The sequence below is a fragment of the Ranitomeya imitator genome, chromosome 5, assembly GCF_032444005.1.
Source record: "Ranitomeya imitator isolate aRanImi1 chromosome 5, aRanImi1.pri, whole genome shotgun sequence".
In the NCBI taxonomy this organism is placed as follows: domain Eukaryota; kingdom Metazoa; phylum Chordata; class Amphibia; order Anura; family Dendrobatidae; genus Ranitomeya; species Ranitomeya imitator.
Window position 1 is genome coordinate 137,754,931 of NC_091286.1, and position 10,074 is coordinate 137,765,004.

The 10,074-nt window shown below is 48.6% G+C and overlaps 1 long non-coding RNA gene across 1 annotated transcript; it reads left to right on the plus strand.

Annotated features, from left to right (window-relative positions):
- The first annotated feature begins 428 nt into the window (after positions 1-428).
- On the plus strand, positions 429-1,204 carry LOC138680576 (uncharacterized). The gene is made up of 3 exons (XR_011321665.1): positions 429-471; positions 624-691; positions 1,148-1,204. It is a non-coding gene; the product is annotated as an uncharacterized lncRNA (long non-coding RNA).
- The last annotated feature ends 8,870 nt before the right edge of the window (positions 1,205-10,074 follow it).

Here is a 10,074-nt window from a genome sequence, read left to right on the forward strand (position 1 = left end):
AAATAGGCGCAATTATAATTCTATTATATTATTTATTTCTGTATACTTAATCTTTTTTCTTTTGATGTCTCCTAGGTCCTTTCGTAATACTCTTCCTTCTTTTCTTCATTGTGGCTTGCCTGCGTGATCTGTTCTGGGACCATCCTCTATACCGCCTTCTTCCTGTTTTTCTCTGGTGATAGCTTGCGTTCCACCAGTGCGTCTCACCGAATACTTCCGTCACATGGGGATGTACTGTGACGCACTTCCGGCTGCGATCAACGCTTGGGAGATTATCTTTTGTCATTTGGGAGCGCCGCTGCGCTCCATCTGCGTCTCAGTGACGTTCACTTTGGGCGCCCTGTTTCGGACACTCAATTTCCGGCGCCTGCACTATTTAAATAGATTCATCATCACGTATCCGGTTTAGGACGCCTTTCTCACCGGACACTTTTACATATGTGCAGCGCACGGTTCCAGACTTAATCACCGGTAAGGATTATTATTGACTTTCACTGGGCATTCCTTTACCCGTAACTCTGGATTGTGTAATTCTAAACCAGTACGCAGTGTTTACTGCACTTTGATCGCAGATTTAGTGGGCTCCATATCTATATGCTCTTTTGTCTTTGGATTTTCTATAGGTCCTCTCCCACTTCTAGGGATTCACAGGAGAGTACACATATTCTATATACGTCTGGCATTTTTTCTGGTAAGATTAAGCCTCCAGTTTCCTTTTTTCACTCTTTTCCTCCTTTTCCCGTTTTGCTCTTTTTTAGTTCTTTTTTATTTGTACCTACGGTTTCATGAATTATGGGAGACATCAGCTCTAGACATTATGTATGATATTATATTTAAATCCATTCTGTTTAAACCTATAATCTGAGTCCCTAAGATTATTGAATTTTTTTTCATTATGTCATAAAGGACTAATTTGCAGTCTATCACTTATTGCTCGTCACACTAGATGAATGTCTTATTATTGATATAAGGAAGAATATTTTATGTGGTCCTACTTCCTTATTTATATTGTTTCTGTGTATCTTTCCTGTATATGCATATATATATATATACATTTTCTGTTCCTTATGAGTGTATATTGTTGTCCCTTGGACTTTGTATTACTATGTGGTTCTTATTTTTCTTTATTTTCTTTTATGTACTCCAGTCTGACGAAGGTCAAGGTTTTGACCGAAACGTTACACAGTAATATTCTGGATTTCATATGTTCAATAAAGGAGTTCTTTTTCAAGCATGTACATGTTGAGTGCCATTACATTTTTTACAAGTAATATTGGCATTTGTGCTTGAGTGCCAGTCGTGTGTGCCATCTCTCAAATTTTGGGGCACAGAAAGCCTAGTGTCTAATACTGTTTTATTTTATTTTTATTAAAGTCTCCCTGAAAAAAAATAAATAGTGGGAGATTAATATTGGCATCTGTGCTTGAGTGCCAGTCGTGTGTGCCATCTCTCTCAAATTTTGGGGCACAGAAAGCCTAGTGTCTAATACTGTTTTATTTATTTTTTTTAAAATTCTCCCTGAAAAAAAATAAATAGTGGGAGATAAATATTGGCATTTGTGCTTGAGTGCCAGTCGTGTGTGCCATCTCTCTCAAATTGTGGGGCACAGAAAGCCTAGTGTCTATATTACTGTTTTTTTTTGTCTTTTAATTCTCCCTTAAAAAAAATAAATAGTGGGAGATTAATATTGGCATTTGTGCTTGAGTGCCAGTCGTGTGTGCCATCTCTCTCAAATTATGGGGCACAGAAAGCCTAATGTCTATAATACTGTTTGATTTTTATTTTTTTTAATTCTCCCTGAAAAAAAAAATTAGTGGGAGATTAATATTGGAATTTGTGCTTGAGTGACAGTCCTGCGTGTGTGGCATCTCTCTCATTTTGTGCCACAGAAAGCCTAGTGTGTAACATTGTGCCTGATTTTCCTTGCAGTCTCACCCACCTATAAAGGGATATCTAAATCCTACAGAAGTTAGAGTTCACCTTGTAAGTTGTTTTACAGTAACAAATACCGTTACTTTGGTTACGTTTCGCAAACAATGAGGAAGTCTGGTGGAAGAGGTCGTGGCCGTGGGCGGTCATTGCCAGCTGGTAATGATGGTAGTGTTGGTGGAGCATCAGGTGGTCGTGGGAAAAGCAATATATCACCTAAGTCTTGAGTTGTGGAGCCAGGTTCGTCGTCTGGCTACACAAGGCCTCGAACGCTCCCTTTTCTGGGAGTAGGAAAACTGCTTTTAAAGCCGGAGCAGCAAGAACAAGTTTTGGCTTTCCTTGCTGACTCAGCCTCTAGCTCTTTTGCCTCCTCTTCTGAAACTGGTAAATGTAAAAGCAGCGCGTCGTTAGTGGATGTTCACGGTCAGGGACAAGTCGCTTCCTTGTCCTCTTCAGCAAAAACAACAACAGAGAAGGATGCGTCAGGCGACACAACGGGTTACTCCATGGAGCTCTTTACACATACCGTTCCTGGGTTAGAAAGTGAAACAGTTAACAGGCCATGCCCATTACAAGTTGAATCGGACATGGAGTGCACAGATGCACAGCCACAGCCAGATTACTATGCTGTTCCTTTGACTCAGACCACAACATTGCCCTCGCAGTGTACTGATCCAGAATCAGACACTGATGAGACTATGGTGCCCCGTCACGAACGCTATACCACCGGCTTACACGGTGACACAGACGAAGTTGCACACGAGATAGAAGAAGAGGTCATAAATGACCCAGTTGTTGACACCGATTGGCAGCCATTGGGGGAACAGGGTGCAGGCGGCAGTAGTTCTGAAGCGGAGGAGGAGGGGCCGCAGCAGGCATCAACATCGCAACAGGTTCCATCTGCCGGGCCCGTATCTGGCCTAAAACGCGTGGCAAAGCCAAAACCAGTTGGAGGACAGCGTGGCCATCCGGTTAAAGAAGCTCAGTCTGTAATGCCTGAAAAGGTATCCGATGGTAGAAAGAGTGCAGTCTGGCATTTTTTTAAACAACATCCAAATGATCAGCGCAAAGTCATCTGTCAAAAATGTTCAACTACCTTAAGCAGAGGTCAGAATCTGAAAAGTCTAAATACAAGTTGCATGCAGAGGCATTTAACCACCATGCATTTGCAAGCCTGGACTAACTACCAAGCGCCCCTTAAGGTTGTAGCACCCTCGGCCAATGAAGCTAGTCAGCAATGCTACATCCGTTCCGCCACTGTAAGGCCACCATTTCCCGCACCACCTGCAGTATCTGTTCAGGTTTCGTTGCCAGGCCAAAGCATTCAGGGTCAGGGAATCACCAGTTTTGTAGTAGGAAACACTGCATGTAGGGCACCGGCAAGAATACCGTCTCCAACCGTCTCTCAGTCTGCCATGTCCACCGGCACCCCCGCTAGTTCCACGATCTCCAGCTCTCCAGTCCAGCTCACCCTACATGAGACTCTCGTTAGAAAAAGGAAGTACTCATCCTCGCATCCCCGTACACAGGGTTTGAACGCCCACATTGCTAGACTAATCTCGTTAGAGATGATACCCTACCGGTTAGTTGAAAGCGAAGCTTTCAAAGCCCTGATGGACTACGCTGTACCACGCTACGAGCTACCCAGTCGACACTTCTTTTCGAGAAAAGCCATCCCAGCCCTCCAACAGCATGTTAAAGAGCGCATCGTCCATGCACTCAGGCAATCTGTGAGTACAAAGGTGCACCTGACAACAGATGCATGGACCAGTAGGCATGGCCAGGGACGTTACGTGTCCATCACGGCACACTGGGTGAATGTGGTGGATGCAGGGGACAGCAATATTGGGACAGTTCTGCCTAGCCCACGGTCTAGGAAACAGTTGGCTGTAGCCGTTCGCCCCCCCTCCTCCTTGTCCTCCTGCAGAAGCGAGAGCTCGTCCACAGATCGCAGTCGCACAACCACTCCATCCGCAGCTGCCACTGTTGCACACCAGGTGGCCCATTATGGGGCAGCTACTGGCAAGCGTCAGCAGGCTGTATTGGCAATGAAGTGTTTGGGCGACAACAGACACACCGCGGAAGTTCTGTCCGAGTTCTTGCAGAAAGAAACGCAGTCATGGCTGGGCACTGTACATCTTGAGGCAGGCAAGGTAGTGAGTGATAACGGAAGGAATTTCATGGCTGCCATAGCCCTTTCCCAACTGAAACACATTCCTTGCCTGGCTCACACCTTAAACCTGGTGGTGCTGTGCTTCCTGAAAAGTTATCCTGGGTTATCCGACCTGCTCCTCAAAGTGCGCAGACTTTGCTCGCATATCCGCCATTCGCCCGTACACTCCAGCCGTATGCAGAACTATCAGCGGTCTTTGAACCTTCCCCAGCATCGCCTAATCATCGACGTTGCAACAAGGTGGAACTCAACACTGCACATGCTTCAGAGACTGTGCGAACAGAGGCGTGCTGTTATGAATTTGTGGGAGGATACACATACACGGGCAGGCAGTTGGATGGCAGACATGGAGTTGTCAGGTGTGCAGTGGTCGAAGGTACAAGACATGTGTCAAGTCCTTCAGTGTTTTGAGGAATGCACACGGCTGGTTAGTGCAGACGACGCCATAATAAGCATGAGCATCCCCCTAATACGTCTGCTGATGCAAAGTTTGACGCACATAAAGGAGCAGGCGTCTGCAGCAGAGGAAGAGGAAAGCCTTGATGACAGTCAGCCATTGTCTGGTCAGGGCAGTGTACAGGACGAGGTAGCGGGCGAAGAGGAGGAGGAGGACGAGGAGGATGATGGGGATGAGTATTTTTTAAATGAGGAAGGTTCTCCGGGGCCAATGGAAATTGGTGGTGTGGCAAGGCCGGGTTCTGGTTTTTTGAGGGACACAAGTGATGTATATTTGCCTGTAACTGCCCCTCAACCCAGCACAACCGCAGATTTGACAACTGGAACTTTGGCCCACATGGCGGATTATGCCTTACGTATCCTCAAAAGGAACACACGCATTATTAAAATGATGACCGATGAACAGTAGTGTTGAGCATTCCGATACCACAAGTATCGGGTATTGGCCGATATTTGCGGTATCGGAATTCCGATACCGAATTCCGATACTTCCCGCGTATCGGATACCGGAATCGGAAGTTCCCAGAATTCAAACTGAACGCAGCAGCCAATGAGGAATGATTAGAAGTGTGGGCACATCCTGTTTAGCATGGTGGGCATGTAAGTACTGGCAAGGCTGTGATTGGCTGCTGAAATGATGTCACTCTGCACTATAAAAAATGCTGCCGCCATTTTGCGCTCACTCTGCTGTGATTTCAGTTAGGGACAGGACGCTGTGTTCTAACTGAGGGCCAGTGGAGATAGCTAATTGCTTTATTTTCCTTTCCCAAGGCTAATTTAGCAAAACGCTGTGTGTTCTTCACTGTTCACCTTGCTCTTGCCTTGCAGCGCTGTTTTAACAGCGTTCTGCAAGGTCTCTGTGTGTGTGTGTGTGTGTGCAGCTCACTCTGTAGTCTGTGTGCAGCCATATACCCGGTTGTATTCAGCTCAGGGGGGGTTCACACTGCCTCACACAGTTGTCCTTTTTTGCTCATAGTGCAGCCTGCTGCACATTTTTTCTCAAATTTCCTATTAGTGTTTTTCCACCCGTCTCCAGCTAAATTGTGGAAAAACACTACATAGGATAACCTAGAGGGGGGTTTTTGGGCCTTGCAGCGCCGTTTACGGCTGTCTGCACGGTCTCCGTGTGAGCCCAGCTCGCCCTGTAGTCTGTGGGCAGCCGTAGCCGGTTGGATTCAGCTCAGGGTTCGTTACTGCCTCATACCTTGAAAAAATTTTTCCTTTTTTTCAAATAGTGCAGCCTGTTTAAAATTTTTTAAAAAAAATTCCTATTAGTGTTTTTCCACCCGTCTCCAGCTAAATTGTGGAAAAACACTACATAGGATAACCTAGAGGGGGTTTTTTGGGCCTTGCAGCGCCGTTTACGGCTGTCTGCACGGTCTCTGTGTGAGCGCAGCTCGCCCTGTAGTCTGTGTGCAGCCATAGCCGGTTGGATTCAGCTCAGGGTGCGTTACTGCCTCATACCTTGAAAAAAAATTTCCTTTTTTTCAAAAAGTGCAGCCTGTTTAAAATTTTTTTTAAAAAATTCCTATTAGTGTCTTTCCACCCGTCTCCAGCTAAATTGTGGAAAAACACTACATAGGATAACCTAGAGGGGTTTTTTTGGGCCTTGCAGCGCCGTTTACGGCTGTCTGCACGGTCTCTGTGTGAGCGCAGCTCTCCCTGTAGTCTGTGTGCAGCCATAGCCGGTTGGATTCAGCTCAGGGTGCGTTACTGCCTCATACCTTGAAAAAAAAATTCCTTTTTTTCAAATAGTGCAGCCTGTTTAAAATTTTAAAAAAAAATTTCCTATTAGTGTCTTTCCACCCGTCTCCAGCTAAATAGTGGAAAAACACTACATAGGATAACCTAGAGGAGGGTTTTTGGGCCTTGCAGCGCCATTTACGGCTGTCTGCACGGTGCCCGTGTGAGTTAAACTTGCTCTGTAGTCCGATCTGCAGAAAGAAAAAAAAGGAAAGTTCACCAAACACAACTTAACACTTGTGTAGGCCACATTTGAAAAATAATAAAGTTTAGTCCACACTTTGCAACATTAGTGTTTCTTACACCTGTTAGGAGGAGCATTTCAGGAATAAGCACACTAAGGCCTTAGTACTTTTCTGCTTATCTTTATCTGTCAACCAAGATGAAGAGGGCAGGGAGTAAGGCACGTGGGCGTGGGCGAGGAGCAGGGAGAGGAGCAGGGAGAGGACGTGGTGATTCTGTGCCTGCTGCGGGCACCGGTGACTCGTCGTCACTCAGTTTCAGCAGGGAACAGTCCTTCATGCGCAGCTTTGTCGGAGAGCGCCGTGCACCGCTGCTGCGTGAAGACCAAATTGAAGCCGTTGTCGGGTGGATGGCAGCTAACGCCTCGGCATCGACTTCAGTTAGTGCCACATCTTCTCAGGCACAGAGCACTGGAGAGCAGCCATCTGTCTCTTCACCACCTGCCAAATTGGCCGGGCAGTCAGAGAGCCCAGGACAGGAGCCGTCTCTACTTCTGTTCTCTGAATCTCTTGGCTTGGAAACAGGGGGCCAGCCAAGCAGCATTGGAGAAATGGAAGAAGAGGCAGTGTGCAGTGATGCCCAACAGCTTTGTCTCTCTGACTCTGAAGAGGCGGGTGGGCCAGTGCCTCCGGTGACCACAGCGCAGTACGCATATGATGATGAAACTCAGGTGCCGCTTTTTGGTGCGTACTGTGCTGCCGAGACTACCCAAGAGGAGCAGTTGGTGGCAGAGGGTAGTGGAGATGATGAGGTCGTTGACCCATCGTGGCGTGAGGAACAGGAAGGTGGTGGGAGCAGCTCTGAGGAAGAGATTCCCCTTACGGGCCAAAGAGGGAGAGGGAGGGGGAAGACTGCGGAGCCTGTAGCCTCCACTTTGGCACCCGTTAGGAGCCTGTCTCTTTCCAAAGCCAAAAAGGGCGCTCCCAAGACTTGCAGTGCCTGGTCCTTTTTTGACACAGTTGCAGATGACATTTGTGTTGTCAAATGCAAGCTGTGTCATCAGAAAGTAAAAAGAGGGAAAAATGTCAGCAACCTCAATACCACAAATATGTGGAAACATGTGCGGACCAGGCACGCGGTGGAGTTACAGAAACACACTGAAGATGTAGGCCAACCAACAGCGGCAGCTACCACCTCTTCAGCTCGTGTTGCCTCTTCCTCCAGCTCACGCACAGCTGATTTGGCTTCCTCCCAGGATCGCCATGGAAGAACCTCTGGCACTGTTGTCCAGAGACCTTGTGTAATTCCACCCACAGCACCACCTTCCCAGTCATCCTCACACTCCCAGTCTACTCTACAGCCATCGGTAGTACAGGCATGGGAGAAAAGGCGGGCATTCTCGGCCAACCACCCCCGAGCACAGGCTCTGAATGCAGGCATTGCCAAACTGTTGTCCCTGGAAATGCTCTCATTCAGGCTGGTGGAGACTGACAGCTTCCGTGACTTGATGGCATTGGCAGTCCCACAGTACAAGGTGCCCAGCCGCTTTTACTTCAGCAGGCAAGCTGTCCCTGCCCTGCACAGGCATGTTGAGGGAAACATAAAACATGCGCTACTGAACATCGTCAGTAGCAAGGTCCACCTCACCACCGATGCGTGGACCAGTCAGCATGGACAGGGGCGATACGTTTCCCTCACTGCCCATTGGGTTAAAGTTGTTGAGCCAGGTACAGATCGTGCGAGTGGCGCAGGACGTGTCCTGCCCACTCCAAGGATTGCAGGAATCCAGTCTGTACGCATTGACTCCTCCTCTTACACAAGTTCCTCAGAATCATCTCTGCAGGAGCCGTCACAGTCCACCTCCACATGGACCCGTGAACGTTTACCTATGACCGACATGAGCACAGCCGTGGCCAAATATCAGCAGGCCGTCTTGAAACTAGTTTCATTGGGGAATCGAAGCCACACAGCGCAGGAGCTCTGGAATGCCATCAAGCAGGAGAGCGATGTGTGGTTACTGCCAGCGAATCTCCAGCCAGGCATGGTAGTGTGTGACAATGGCCGAAATCTGGTGGCTGCTTTGGCCCTTGGCAACCTCACTCACATCCCATGTCTGGCACATGTGCTCAATTTGGTTGTGCAGAGTTTTCTGAGGGACTATCCGGATCTTGATGCCCTGCTGCACAATGTCCGCCTAGAGTGTGCTTACTTGCAGCGTTCCAGCTTGGCAAGATCCCGCATTGCTGCTCTGCAGCGCCGATTCCGCCTTCCGGAACACCGCATCATATGTGACCTACCTACCTGGTGGAATTCCACGTTACATATGTTGGAGCGGTTGTGTGAGCAGCAGCAAGCAGTTATGGAGTACTAGCTGCATCAGGCGCAAAGAAGTCGCAGTCAGCGCCGATCAGACTTCACAACCACAGAGTGGGCCACTATGAAGGACGTCTGCCAGGTTTTGCGTCCTTTTGATTATTCCACGCGGATGGCAAGTGCAGATGATGCACTAGTCAGCATGACTGTCCCCCTTATCTGCCTGCTTCAGCAAACTTTGCAAGGGTTAAGGGATGATGTTGTGGAAGAGGTGGAGGATGAGGAGTCACCTTTTCCATCAGCTTCTGGAGAGTGAGCGCCACGTGGTTCCTCACAAAGGGGTACGCAGGGGCCACTTTGTGAGGAGGATGAGGAGGAGTCAATGGAGGAGGAAGAGCTCCGTCCAGAGGAGGGAGCGACACAATTGTCCAGTGGTCAGTGTGTACAGTGAGAGTGGGGTGATGACGAGCGGGCAGAGATCATGTCTCAAGCAGGGGACAGCGTTTCTGGGCCAGTTGGCAGTCTGCAGCACATGGTGGATTTCATGCTGCAGTGCCTGAGAAACGACCGCCGCATCGACCACATTCTCAACATGCCTGATTATTGGGTGTTCACCCTCCTCGATCCTCGCTAACGGGACAACGTCCAAAACCTCATCCCAGCGTTGACCCGGGAGCGTAAATTGCGGGAGTACCACGACACACTGGTGAATTCCATCATCTTCTCCAGTCCAACTGAGAGGAGTGCTGCTAGTGCTTTACAAAGCAGCTCAGTGCGTCGAGGCAGTGGGGGAGGCTCTGCCCAAAGAGGGAGCAGAAGCAGTGCCTCTGCCCAAGGCAAGCCCAGTACGGCACAACTCTGGCACACTTTTGTGTGCCCGCCCCAAATGTCTACACTATCACTGGCGGCTCCAGTCAGCAGGAGGCAACGGTTCCGTCAGATGGTGACAGACTACATGGCTTGCCCTCTTACTGTACTCCCAGACGGCTCTTCCCCGTTCAAGTTTTGGGTCTCTAAGCTGGATACATGGCCAGAGCTAAGCCAGTATGCATTGGAGGTGCTGGCTTGCCCTGCGGCTAGTGTCTTATCAGAACGTGTCTTTAGTGCCGCAGGTGGTGTACTAACAGACCGTCGCATGCGACTATCCTCCGTTAACGTTGACCGGCTTACTTTCCTGAAAATGAACCAGGCCTGGATCTCGCAGGAATTTGCCACTCCTCTGCCTGATTAAGTAATTGGGTGTCATCCAGGTCTCCTGCTGTGTTCATCTTTCTACC